Source organism: Glycine soja, chromosome 13, assembly GCF_004193775.1.
Source record: "Glycine soja cultivar W05 chromosome 13, ASM419377v2, whole genome shotgun sequence".
In the NCBI taxonomy this organism is placed as follows: domain Eukaryota; kingdom Viridiplantae; phylum Streptophyta; class Magnoliopsida; order Fabales; family Fabaceae; genus Glycine; species Glycine soja.
Window position 1 is genome coordinate 2,898,690 of NC_041014.1, and position 13,153 is coordinate 2,911,842.

A 13,153-nucleotide genomic window follows, 5' to 3' on the forward strand; every position below is an offset into this window, starting at 1 on the left:
TTTGAGAATGTAGGCATAAGGGACAATACACTCGCGTAATTATGTATAGCAAAAAATGCAGAACAAATCCAGAACTTAAGTGAAGTAAAGAGTAATGGACATATCAGAACTGTATTATAATTTATTGTCATCTTATCACAAAAATTAACTCGTTTACTACTCAAGCGTTACTATCTTTCTACCTTCTATTACTTTTCAATTGTATAAACTTTAAAATTTTATTTTATTTAGTTTTGTGAAAAATAAATACTTATCGTGTCTTGCCATTAAAATTTATATTTCATTCTCCCATTTTTAAAGGTAAATTCTTCCTTTTAATATAGTTGATAATTTGCCAAGCAAAGAGTATATGAATTCTTACAAATAATAGACACTGAATAAACTTGAAACCTTAGAAGTCGTCCATACTAATAAAAAAATGTAAGCAAAAAATGATCAGTGATTACTATCTATGCAATAAATGTCTCAAGTGTGTCACTACATTCTTTTTATATATCCCCAAAACCTTAGAAGTCGTCCAAACTAATCCGCCTTAGATTCTTATATTGAAATGTGTAAATTTCTTTTGAAATTTTTGATAAATTCCAAATGAGTTTCCCCTGTACTCATCCAAGAACAACAGCAACTCGTTACCATTTTCTTTTTCTAAATGAGAATAAGCCTTCGTAACGTAGCTGTATTCCCATCCATACATATACGATGCACATGCCGCTTTGTATGTGAGTAACTGCAAATCACCTGATCCATATACAATTTAGGAAAACAAATTAACATGGCTAAAATAAATCAATTATAGTGAGTGAGCATGTTGCAATATTTCTAGTGAAGTTGATATAAATCATGTCACCATCATCATTAAAAGAGTTTGAAAACTCCTAGGTAGGTGTTACCATTAACTTCTCAAATGACATGATTTTAATAGATCAAATTAAACACAAAAATATATACCAGCTTCAATCTCTGATTCAAGCTTTCTATTGCTGAAATGCCTTGTTAGCCACCATCTACAGCGAAGCCTCCAAGATTTTCCTGATATACCATCCGTAAATAGTTTAGGGGTTTTGTTAAGGGCACAATGTTGCTTATGTTCATCTTCGTAGGAAGACAGTCTCAAGAAACAAGAAGAGAACACCCTCCATGTATTGTATTCTGCATCTGTAGCATCTAAATGTAGAGCAATCATTTCCAGCAGAGATTCAAGACTATAGTCTCCTGCAAAGTATCAGAAGAAACCAATTAACAACACATGCGTAATGTATCATTAAGCATATAAAGGTTTTGCTTTGTCTGTAGCAGAGGAATAGCTATAAATTATTCAAATCATGTAAGACACATGATTCAGAATGAAAGTACCATTTTGGTGCATCTTGATAAGTTTTGCTAAGGCATCACTACATGTTGGATCCTTCTTCAACATATCCTCAAAACAGCTACGAAGCAAGAGAGAGTTGTTTCCATCAAAATGCTCCAAGAGAGCAGCCCTTGCTCTGCAAGTGTGTACATTAGTAAATTTACTAAACATAACAAAAAAGCATTGAGTAAAATATAGAATCTTATCTCAGAAATTGTTTGTTTAATACTTGCTGCTATTCATAAAAAGGGATTATATATATATATATATATATATATATATATATATATATATATATATATATATATATACACACACACACACACACACCTTATTGGGAGTACAGAGGCTGAATTACAGCATTGCTTCTCAAGCATATTTAGAGCCTCGTCAACGTGACCTCCCATCAGCAACAACTGGCAACAAAAAATAAAAATAAGAAAATGAAGCAGGTGTTGATATCTCAAATATTATCCTATGCAGAAAACAATTGTAATATAATATGTCTATAGCAGATGCAAAATATAGATGTGCATGTGCATCCAGAAAAAGAACACATGTTAGATTGCAGAACACAGTCAGTTGCTTTGTGCAAGTAAGATGGATAATTGATTTCATATAATCCAAGCTACTGATATTTCCATAATATGCGTGTAAAACTATAAATACAATAAGCATGTGGTATCCCAACGGTTGCTCGATGTACACTTCTTCCTCGAGGACTCCATTCAAGAAGACAGACTTCACGTCCATCTGATGAATTCTCCACTTACGTTGCATTGGAAGAGAGAGTATTAGTCTTATGGTCTCTAGGCAAGCGACCAGAGCAAACACCTCATCATAATCAATCCCAACCTTTTGATTGTAACCTTTTGCAACTCGCCTTGTCTTGTATCTTTCAATTTCTCCCTTGAAATTCTTCTTTGTTTTGTACACCCACTTGACACCAATAGTCTTGTGTTTTGGAAGGGAGACAAGATTCCATGTATTGTTCTTCTCGATGGATCTAATTTCTTCGTCCATCACATTTCTCCATCTTTTATCTTCCACAACTTCTTCAAAGTCCGTTGATTCACAATTTGCAAAGAGACAAAATAGTGTGATATTATCCAATCTCTCAGTTTAATCATAAAGATCTTGGAGGGTTCTTGTGCGTGACATAACCCTTTCACTCTCAGGAGATGGCAAAGTGTCTTCGTGAGTGGTTGATGTTGATGGGTGAGCTCTTGTTGAACATGTTGAGGTGTCTTCTCTTCTCCAAGTGGAGGAAAAAAGTTGTATTCCTTTTCATGAGTCTCGAAGTCCCATTGTCCTTCTTCGTCGAACACTACATCTTGACTTACTACCATCTTCTTGTTGTTTGGGTTGTACAACTTATACCCCTTTGAGCTTTATTCATAACCGATGAAGATGAATCTCTCACTCCTGTCATCAAGTTTTGTTCTTCTCTCGTCTAGGACATGAACACGAGTTATACTCCCAAAAATCCTCAAGTGAGAGACATCAGACTTTCTTCCACTCTATGCTTCTTGTGGTGTCTTTCCCCATACTCTTCTTTTCGGATATCGATTGGACAGATAAATTGCACACGCCACAACTTCTGCCTAAAATTATTTTTGTTATTTCTTGCTTTTGAGCATGCTTCAAGCCATATTAAGGATTGTTCTATTTTTTTTTCCACCACACCATTCTGTTGGGGGGGATCTTGGAACCATTAAGGGACATCTAATCCCATTCTCTTCACAAAACTTTTGGAACTCTTTGGAAGTGAATTCTCCTCCTTGATCAGTCTTCATGGCTTTGATCTCTCGACCACTTTCTTTCTCCACTGCAGCTTTGAACTTCTTGAAGGCAAAAAAGACTTCTAATTTTTGCTTTAAGACATAGACCCATGTTTTTCTTGAAAAATCATCAATGAAAATGAGAAAATAGTAATCTTTAACTAGTGAGCTTGACTTTATTGGCCCACAAATGTCAGAATGTATTAGCTCGAGTGGCTTCTTAGCTCTTGAGTTGGACTTTTTTTGACTTCATTGGGTTGTTTACAAATGACAACCTTTTTTCTTTTACAGGCTTCAAGGGAGAGTTCTAGATACATCAAGAAAGATTACACATACTTAAAGGGAGAGTTTTACACACTTCTCCCAACTTAGTTCTACACACTTATTCTAATTAAATATTACTTCTACTTATTTCTACACTTCTCTAAAATTTTATTTAGACTAGTAGCACAAATTTAATGAGCCTAACATTTGATTAATGGGCTAAATCTAGTTTATATTATTCAACATCCTCTTCTATCTAATTCATTCCCTTATTATTCACGAGGTCTTGAATTAGAAGAAAGATTAAGCGCAATGATTAATTAACAATGTTAATCGGATTAGAAATCCCAAAATAAGATGGTCCATACAAATCCTATGAATCTTATTATTGTATAAGTCAATCAATTAACAACTTTTGTTCATAACAATTAGTTGATTCGTGTATCAGATGATCAGTCCAAAATAACAATGAGGAACAATACAATAATATAATCGATAAACAATTGAAAATTTAATTTCAATAGAAGAAAAAGGATTCACAAGATAAATCCTACATCACAACCATAACATAAGAGTTTAGCTAGCCATGGGCATTGGAAAGCATAAAAATAATAAGAAGACAATAGAGACATTAGGGAAAGAAATCTTTACAAGAAATTATCCCCGTGGTGTTCCTCTTGCTTACCCCTAGACGTAGCCTCTTCAAGAATGCTCAAATGCTCAAAATTGAAGACTAATTTTGAAAATTAAGAAAAAAGTGTTTATAAGCTAAAACCTAAGCTATTTATAGGCGAATGGTCCTAATCTATCTTGCAAGGGTAAGCACAACCCATGCTTAGTTAAGCACGAGATTGCGCTTAAAGTTCAGAGCTCCGGCCATTATGCATGCCCCATGCATGGGGCTATGCATGGATAAGAACGGGGTAGTGCTTACGTGCCTGGAGCCAATCTCACCCTTTGTGTTCTTTTTCCATTCCTTTGGAAGTTCATAGGGCCTGCACTAATTTAGCATGAATTAGACTGAAACAATCAATTAAAGTGCCCATATTCATAAAAACGATGCAAGAAACTCATGGAAATTAAGACCAAAATGGGGTTTATCAACAAGGATTTAAAGTTGACCCTTGATGTAATCCTATCCCAACAGAAAAGTCCTTAGTTTCACCTCTTGGAGTTCTCACACTTATAGTTTCAAAATTATAGATAGTGTTTTAAAACTCAGACCGACCAAGTTAGTCCGGCTGGTTGAACCGAAACTATGATACCCACTGATGTGTATTCAACTCACTGCTGCGTAACCAACCCAGCACTAAATCATTAAGGACTGGTAGACTCAGCCTGGTTAAAACCGGTTTTTATTCTCTCCCACATTATGTGTTTGTCACAAGTCACAACACATTACACACTTGCCAGGGTCTGCAACACGCCCCCAGCACTACTTTGTACTGGCGCTGCCCAACACAACTATCTGCTAGTCACGCAGCCAAATGCACCTTTCTCACACTGCTTTTAAGGAGGGAGGACCTGGTCAACAATTGTAAAAAAGTGAATAAAAATACATGTAAAACTTAACAAGATGGGATTCGAACCTTGGTCAGGAGCTTTTCCAAAGGGAAACTAACTACTACATCATATTACTAAGTTTATCTATATTTGAAAAATGATTTTTATATACCAAATCTGTTATACAAATTTAATATATATCGATTCATGCAGTTCATTTAGTGCCCACTGGTTCGACCACTCTGACCCACTACTTTGACCTGGTAAATCACTAATTTAGTTTTTAAAACTATGACTACCGTAATACAAAGTTAATTATCTTGAAAGGACTTCAAATTTATCTTGATTCACATAAACCAAAAAGGTTTCAATTTTAGTCATGTGATGACAGATGATTGGATGAACAATGATAGCGTAGAAAAAATTTACATTAACAGCAGATCAAAGTTAAACTTTTTTAGGAGGTTATGCAACAAATTATTACTTCAACTACAGTTCTGAACCTGATTTTTAGTTTACCAAACAACTCCTTAAATGAAATACAAAATGAAGTTGAGTGGTTCCAAACAAAGTTAATTGAAATGTATGATCCATACCTGTATCAATGGAAGTAATGCTGCTGAAGCGGAAGGTTCTGAGCGCAGAGCTAGTTGCAAATATTTCACTGCATTTTTGTAATGGTGATTAGGCTGATTTCTTTGCGAATACACAAAATCCTCAAAACTGTGCTCATCAGAAAAACGCAAGGGCAGCAACCACAAATCAAGTCCCCCTAAGTAAATGCACAAAAAGACAATATTAAAGTTACACAAGTGAACCAGAGAGTAATCACTATTTAAACCTAGAAATGATGAGTAATAAGCCCTGATACCAGTTTGATAGAACTGGTATCAGAATATTACAATAAGAAAAGAAAGAATGATAGAATAGGAAAGACAAGAGACTATTTATTCACTGAATGATGAAAGCATTACAGAAAGCAGAATGCCCAGTTATTTCAAGGAATCTGGTCCCTCCTAACCAATGCGCAAATAACTGATGAACTGTCACTTAGTTCAGAACTCAAGTAAAAACCTTCCGGCTGAAAGTTCTGATGTGGTTATTCACTTTTATTAGCATCAATCTCCATGTTTTCATTAAAGACAACATCCCCAGATATCTGCTTACCATTCATGACAGAGGCATCCGAATCACGTCGAGATTGGGAGTCAGCCATGTGGGATTCAACAGAATTATACCTCTCTGACTGCACATTTTCATTGCTGAATGAGGCCTCCTCCATATCTGAGTTCTCTTGCAAGTGAAACTGGTCTGAATTTCTCACCTGGAATTCTTTGGGGATAGAAGAATACCACAACTCATAGAATGTCAAACCCATCATCATCTTTAACATAGGACCAATATCACCTTTTTCTTGCTCAAGGCTATAGGAGAAACCAAAGGACAAAAATGAAAAGGGATAGAAAGAGCAAGGTAATATGAAAGAAGAAGAAAAACTAGAGACTGGTAAGTTCATATTTGAAGCCATTTTAATCACACAAGTTAAAAAAAATGGTATTTCAGTAGTATTTGAGTCAAGTTGAATTTATTTGAGAGCATGTATCTAGCACGTATCTAGCCATTTTAATCACACAATTATGTTTATGTATTTGTTTTCTTGTGATAAAAACTTGTCTACACTAAATGCTAGTGTTTTATCCTACGAATATATACAATGGCAATATTAAGTATCATAATTCATACTATATTTAGTCTGCATTGCATAACAAGTATTCAAGTACCATAGTCCATACTTAAGAATTAAGATATGATTCCTAAATGTATGAGATTGTAGATCTCCTGACACTGTTTTTGATTCCTACGAGTAAAAGAAATGTTCGGGAGTAAATAATACCAATAATAATAACCATTAAAACCTTATCAACCATTATAAGCCATTTAAGTTCTATTGAAAAATATACAACCCACAATAGAAATATAATAATAATGACAGAACCAGCTCACCACAAGTTATGAAACAATGCATTCCTTGGCATCATGATGCAACGCATTAAAAATTAAATTGCATACCATAGAGCAAGATGGTATGCATCCTCAGCATGGCCTCGCAAAAGACAGAAAACCATGAACTCCAAATGGACTGCATATCTGCTCTGCTCCACAAGTAAAATTATACATTAAGAACTGAAAGCCTAAACAAATCCATAATTGATGTTTCATGCTGATGGGCTTGTATTGAGTCGGTTGTCTCCAACCATTATTATTATTTTGAAAGAACTCCAATCATTGTTGTCAAACACTATTTATTCTCTTTTTAACGAAATTCAAACAATCAAAGCAAATGAAGACAAAATTGTTTGGTATTGCTTAGCTTGTCACAAGTCAGAAACATACCTCAACTGGCCATGTCTTCATTGATCCAATTTTCTTGGACCAAATATCATAGAGGTTTTTGATTCGTGTTGTATTAATAGAATGGTTTTCCACATGCTTAAGAAGCTCCAATAAAGCCTGTTCAGAAACTAACTAAGCATATCAACAATAAAAGAAACAAAGTATAAAGTTTTAGAAGGAAAGGGAACAAAAGTAAGGGTAAGACACTTTTTCTTTCATCGAGAAATGTTAGTTTTGTTAGCAGAGGGGATCAAATCATGACCTTTTCCCTCTTTTATTCTCCCTTAACAATCCAACTCACCTTATATCTCCAAGGTGAGACACTTGAATCATTTAAAAAAAATGACAGAAGAGGGTACCCAAAACTTAAGACGGTTGGTGTGGGGAGAGGTGTCATTAAGTGTTCCCTTCATGTAGGCACTGAGAACACCACTGGCTGCAACCCATTGTTGCCGGTTGACGAGCCTCCGCAGCAGGTGGCGCAGCCTTGCACGGTGTTCCAGCCTAAGAGGTTTGGGATCCAATCCCAAAACAAGTAAAGGCTTCGTCAGAGACAAGAAGATTCTTTTTGCCTCCTTCTCTCGCTTCCCATCCTTCTCCACCTTCCTCTTTCGCTGCTTCTGCTTGGATTTCTTCACAACCTTGGTGTCGTCTTCTGTGTCCCACATATCCACTTCCATTGTTAGCAACAAGCTTTGCTAGATTAGAAGAGACAGAAAAATGGTAGTCACTGCTTTGGTAGATATCACAATCTCTTATTTTATTTTGATCTGACACGTGACATGACACTCTTCTATTCACCACATCCCGCTCTTTCTTTCCCGCTTAATAATTCTCTAATTCCCATAAAATGTTATCGTAGGGGAACCGATCATGTTGGATGGGTCATTGAGATCGCCCTCTTAAGTTATTAGTTGATGCGTGTGATATTATGAAAAAATCTAAATAATTTTATAATGTGAGTAAACTTATACATTTAGGGTGTGTTTAATTTATAAAAAGACACAATAAACAGAATACTATTTGGATAAATAGTTAAGTTACACGATGATTTTTTATATTATACATTATTTGATAATCGATATACAATATAAGTAATTTCTTTTTTTTATATTGTTTGATATGCTTATGTACCAGATACAATAATATATTTATTATAAAATCATAGGTGCATCAGTAACACCTAGACAACGCAACAAATGAGAGACACTTTCATAAAGGAAGTGCAACCCTTGACGCCACATCGGATAAAGGGTCGGGCAACACTAGGCAATCTCACGATCGCGAAGATGGTGGCGACAACACGGCGACACGATGCAGTTTCGCCAAAGTTGGCCAAAAGAAAAAAAACATAGCGAAAGGAGAAAGATGACGATGAGAACATTTGAATAAATTAACAATAAAAAGAAATAAATAATGAGTAAAAAGGGAACGTTAGCAGTTCATACGGCCCTCACCGGTGCCCAAGGTGCCTACATCGATAGCCAAGGCTATTATGGAAGTGATGAAGAACAAGCAAGAACAGCAGCAATAGATGCAGCATAACAAAATTATCATACACACAAATTGCATCAGAATTGAAAGAGAAAGAGATGAGAAAGAACACACACAGGATTACGTGGTTCACCTTGAGAAAGGCTACATCCACGGGAGGGAAAAATAGAAAGCTTTTATTATGGTTGCAGTATACAAGTGGAAGCTTATCCTCTTTAAAATACAGGGCATCCTTGCCTTATATAGGCAGAGGACAAAACATAAAAAAAAATATAACAGAATAACCTTCCATATGGATTTAGGTCACAGCCCAACAATTCACCACCTTGAACTAACATCCATATAGAACACAAACTGCTCCCTCCAAACACTCATGATCTTATCCCCAGCAGTCAACATTGAGCAAGCTTAAGCAGTGATCAAACTTGCTCTTTGGAACTAGTTTTGTGAACATATAAGCAGGATTGTGCAGAGTGCTGATCTTATGAACTTTGATTCTTCTTTCTGACCGAATGAAGTGATATCTAACATATATATGCTTGGTTCTATCATGATGAACTCGATCCTTGGCCAAGCACATAGCACTAAGGCTGTCATAGTAGATGTTAGTATATTCTTGGTTAATTCCAAGATCATTTATCAGACCTCTCAGCCAAATTCCTTCCTTTGCAGCTTCAGTAAGAGCCATATATTCAGCCTTAGTAGTTGAGAGGGCAACAGAAGGTTGAAGTGTCGCCTTCCAACTCACCAAGCAGCCACCAAGGGTGTAAGCATACCCTGTTAATGACCTTTTCTTGACAAGATCAGCAGCAAAATCTGCATCAGAATAGCCAGTGAGGCAGCAATCTGAGTGAGATCCATAGATCAAACCTACATTTGCAGTCCCTTTTAGATATCTGAAAATTCTCTTCACAGTCTTCCAATGTTCCTTCTGAGGTTGGTTTAAGAACCTACTAACCATGCTAACAGCATAAGCAAGGTCAGGTCTGGTGCAAACCATGGCATACATGAGACTGCCAACAGCACTTGAGTATGGAACCTTTGACATATAGTCCTGATCAGCTTGAGCTTGAACCTTTATCACAGTAGACAACTTCTCTTTTTCTGAAAGGGGAGTGTTAATAGGTTTAGAGTCAGGAATTCCAAACCTCACAAGTATCTTCTGAATGTAATCCTTTTGAGACAAAAATAGCCTTTTTTGAGTTCTGTCCCTATAGATTTCCATTCCTAGGATTTTCTTCGCAGCCCCTAGATCTTTCATATCAAATTCACCATTCAGGAGAATCTTCAGATTTTGTATATCACACATGCTTTTTGTTGCAATAAGCATGTCATCTACATAGAGTAGAAGATAAATCATTGATCCATCCTCCACCTTGTTGTGATAAACACAGTAGTCATAGAGACTTCTCTTGAATCCTTGGCTAGTGATAAAGCTGTCAAATCTCGTGTACCATTGCCTTGGAGATTGTTTCAACCCATACAAGGATCTCTGTAGTTGACAAACATACCTTTCTTTTCCTTAAACTTCAAAACCTTCAGGCTGTTTCATTAGAATATTTTCTTCCAATATTCCATGGAGAAAAGCAGTCTTGACATCAAGTTGTTCAAGTTCCAGATCTTGGTTTCCACTATAGCAAGCAAAACCCTGATGGATGTATGTCTGACCACAGGAGAAAAAATTTCGTTGAAATCTACTCCTTCTTTTTGGCTAAATCCCTTGGCAACTAACCTAGCCTTGTATCTTATCCCTTCCTTTTCTGAAAGACCAGGTTTCCTCTTGTATATCCACTTGCAGCCTACCACATGTCTTCCTTTAGGTAGTTCAACAAGTTTCCAGGTCTGATTCTTATATAAAGATTCCATTTCCTCTTTCATAGCTAACAACCAATTTTCAGCTTTAGGATGATTGATAACTTCTTGGTAAGTGGCTGGTTCATTTGAATCTATTTCTTCAGCTGCATGTAATGCATAGGCAGCCATGTCTTCAAAACCATATCTTTCAGGAGGTTTAGTGACCCTTTTTGATCTCTGATTGATTTCAGAATTGAGTTGTGGAGGATCAGGTTCAACAGCCAAATGAGACTCATTTGCACTAAAATCTTCTAATTTCTCACCTTCTTGAAGAACCACAGGAGATGTTTCAGAATGACCCCCTTTTTCTGAGTCTTTGGCTGTAGATTCTACATCCTTTTCTTGAGGAGAGTGGCAACTTTGTGTTCCAGCAATTGGAACCTCAAGCTTGGGATGAAACAGATGTGATTCATCAAAAATTACATCTCTGCTGAGTAGAACTTTCTTTTCCGAGGGTGACCAGATCCTATAGCCTTTCACCCCATCACCATAACCCATGAACATACCCTTTCTTGATCTAGGTACCAGCTTTCCTTCATTGACATGATAATAAGCATTGCAGCCAAATACTCTTAGGTTTAAGTAATTTGCTGTTTTTCCATTCCAGATTTCAATAGGAGTTTTAAGTCCTATAGCAGTAGAGGGTGTTCTATTGATCAGAAAACATGTTGTATTGATAGCTTCTCCCCAAAAACTTTTGTTGAGACCAACATTAGACAATAGACATCTTGTTCTTTCCAGGAGTGTTCTGTTCATTCTTTCAACAACTCCATTTTGCTGAGGAGTGTTCCTTACAGTAAGCTGTCTAGCAATCCCTTCATCTCTGCAGAATTTGTTAAATTTTGTTCAGCAAAACTCCAAGCCATTATCAGTTATGAGTCTTTTAACTTTCCTTTCAGTTTGTTTTTCAATCAGTGCCTTCCACTCTTTGAAGCATTTGAAAGCTTGACTCTTTTGACTCATTATCTAGATCCATGTCATCCTTGAGTAGTCATCAATTATGGACATAAAATACCTGCCACCACCTAGAGAAGGTACTCTTGCAGGCCCCCAACAGTCAGCATGAATGTAATCAAGAGTTCCTTTGGTGGTGTGAATTGCTTTAGGAAATTTAATACCTATGGAGATTAGATTCTTCTTCAGCTCTAGAACATGCCTAACTTCAGTGAGTGTTCGGATAATTCCATCATGCATCTTGATTTTTATTGTGCCAATTCCAATTGTCTTGCATGAGACATCATTTCCCATGAAGACATTTCCACCCGATTTCTCTTCATAGGTGTCAAACCAGGTTTTGTTAGGACACATATGAAAGGAACAACCAAAGTCTAATATCCACTGATTTTGAGAATGTTGGTGATGATCAGCAACTGAGAGAACAAGTTCATTTTCAAATGTGGAACCTTCCTTGGCAACAGCAACATATGGTTTGCCCTTTTTCTTGGGACAATCTTTCTTCCAATGACCTGGCTCCTTGCAGTAATTACAGATATCCTTTGGATTGACATGAGTCTTCTTCTTTCCTTTAAACACTTTTTTCTTGATGTTCTTGTTAGAGTTAGAGACAACAAGACTAGATCCATTTGATTCTTCGTAATTTCCAGGTGCTTTAGATCGAAGTTCCCTTGAGTATAAGCTGGATTTCACCTCCTCCATGGTGACACATTCCTTACCAACACTAAGAGAATTGACAAAGCTTTCATATGATGGTGGTAGAGAGGCTAACAAAATCATGACAACATCTTCATCTTCTATCTTAACATCTATATCTCTTAATTCCATTAAAATAGAATTCAATTCATCAAGATGATCTTTAAGAGATGTACCTTCTTTCACGTGTAAACCAAATAGACGACTCTTCAAGAAGAGCTTGTTGTAGATTGACTTAGTCATATACAACTTTTCCAACTTGAGCCATAAGCCACTTGCAGTTTCTTCATTTGCAACTTCATATAAAACTTCATCAGACAAGGAAAGCAAGATTAGTGAGTGAGCCTTTTCTTCTTGTTCTACAAGTTCTTTAGTCTTTGAAATAGAGGCCTTTTCTTTTGATTCAGAAGTCATTTCTTTCTTCACAGATGCAGAAGCAACAGAAGCCCAAACACGTTGTTCCTTTAACAAAGCACGCATCTTGATGCGCCACTGATTGAAGCTGTTCTTTCCATTGAATTTCTCAATCCTAATTGTGTTTGACATGATTTCTTGAATGTTCTTGATCACAAAGAAGCAGCGAAAGAACCAAAAACAAGACTCCCACAGCTTGATCTTCGTATTTAGACGAGAATCTTTAATTCCCTTGATCGCAACTTGAGCTCTTGATACCAATTTATTATGGAAGTGATTAAGAACAAGCAAGAACAGCAGCAGTAGATGCAGCAGAACAAAATTATCATACACACAAATTGCAACAGAATTGAAAGAGAAAGAGATGAGAAAGAACACACACAGGATTACGTGGTTCACCTTGAGAAAGGCTACATCCACGGGAGGGAAAAGCAGAAAGCTTTTATTA

The 13,153-nt window shown here is 36.4% G+C and overlaps 1 pseudogene; it reads right to left on the reverse strand.

Annotated features, from left to right (window-relative positions):
- Nucleotides 1-459: 459 nt before the first annotated feature.
- LOC114381505 lies at nt 460-8,139 on the reverse strand (annotated as a pseudogene).
- Nucleotides 8,140-13,153: the final 5,014 nt, after the last annotated feature.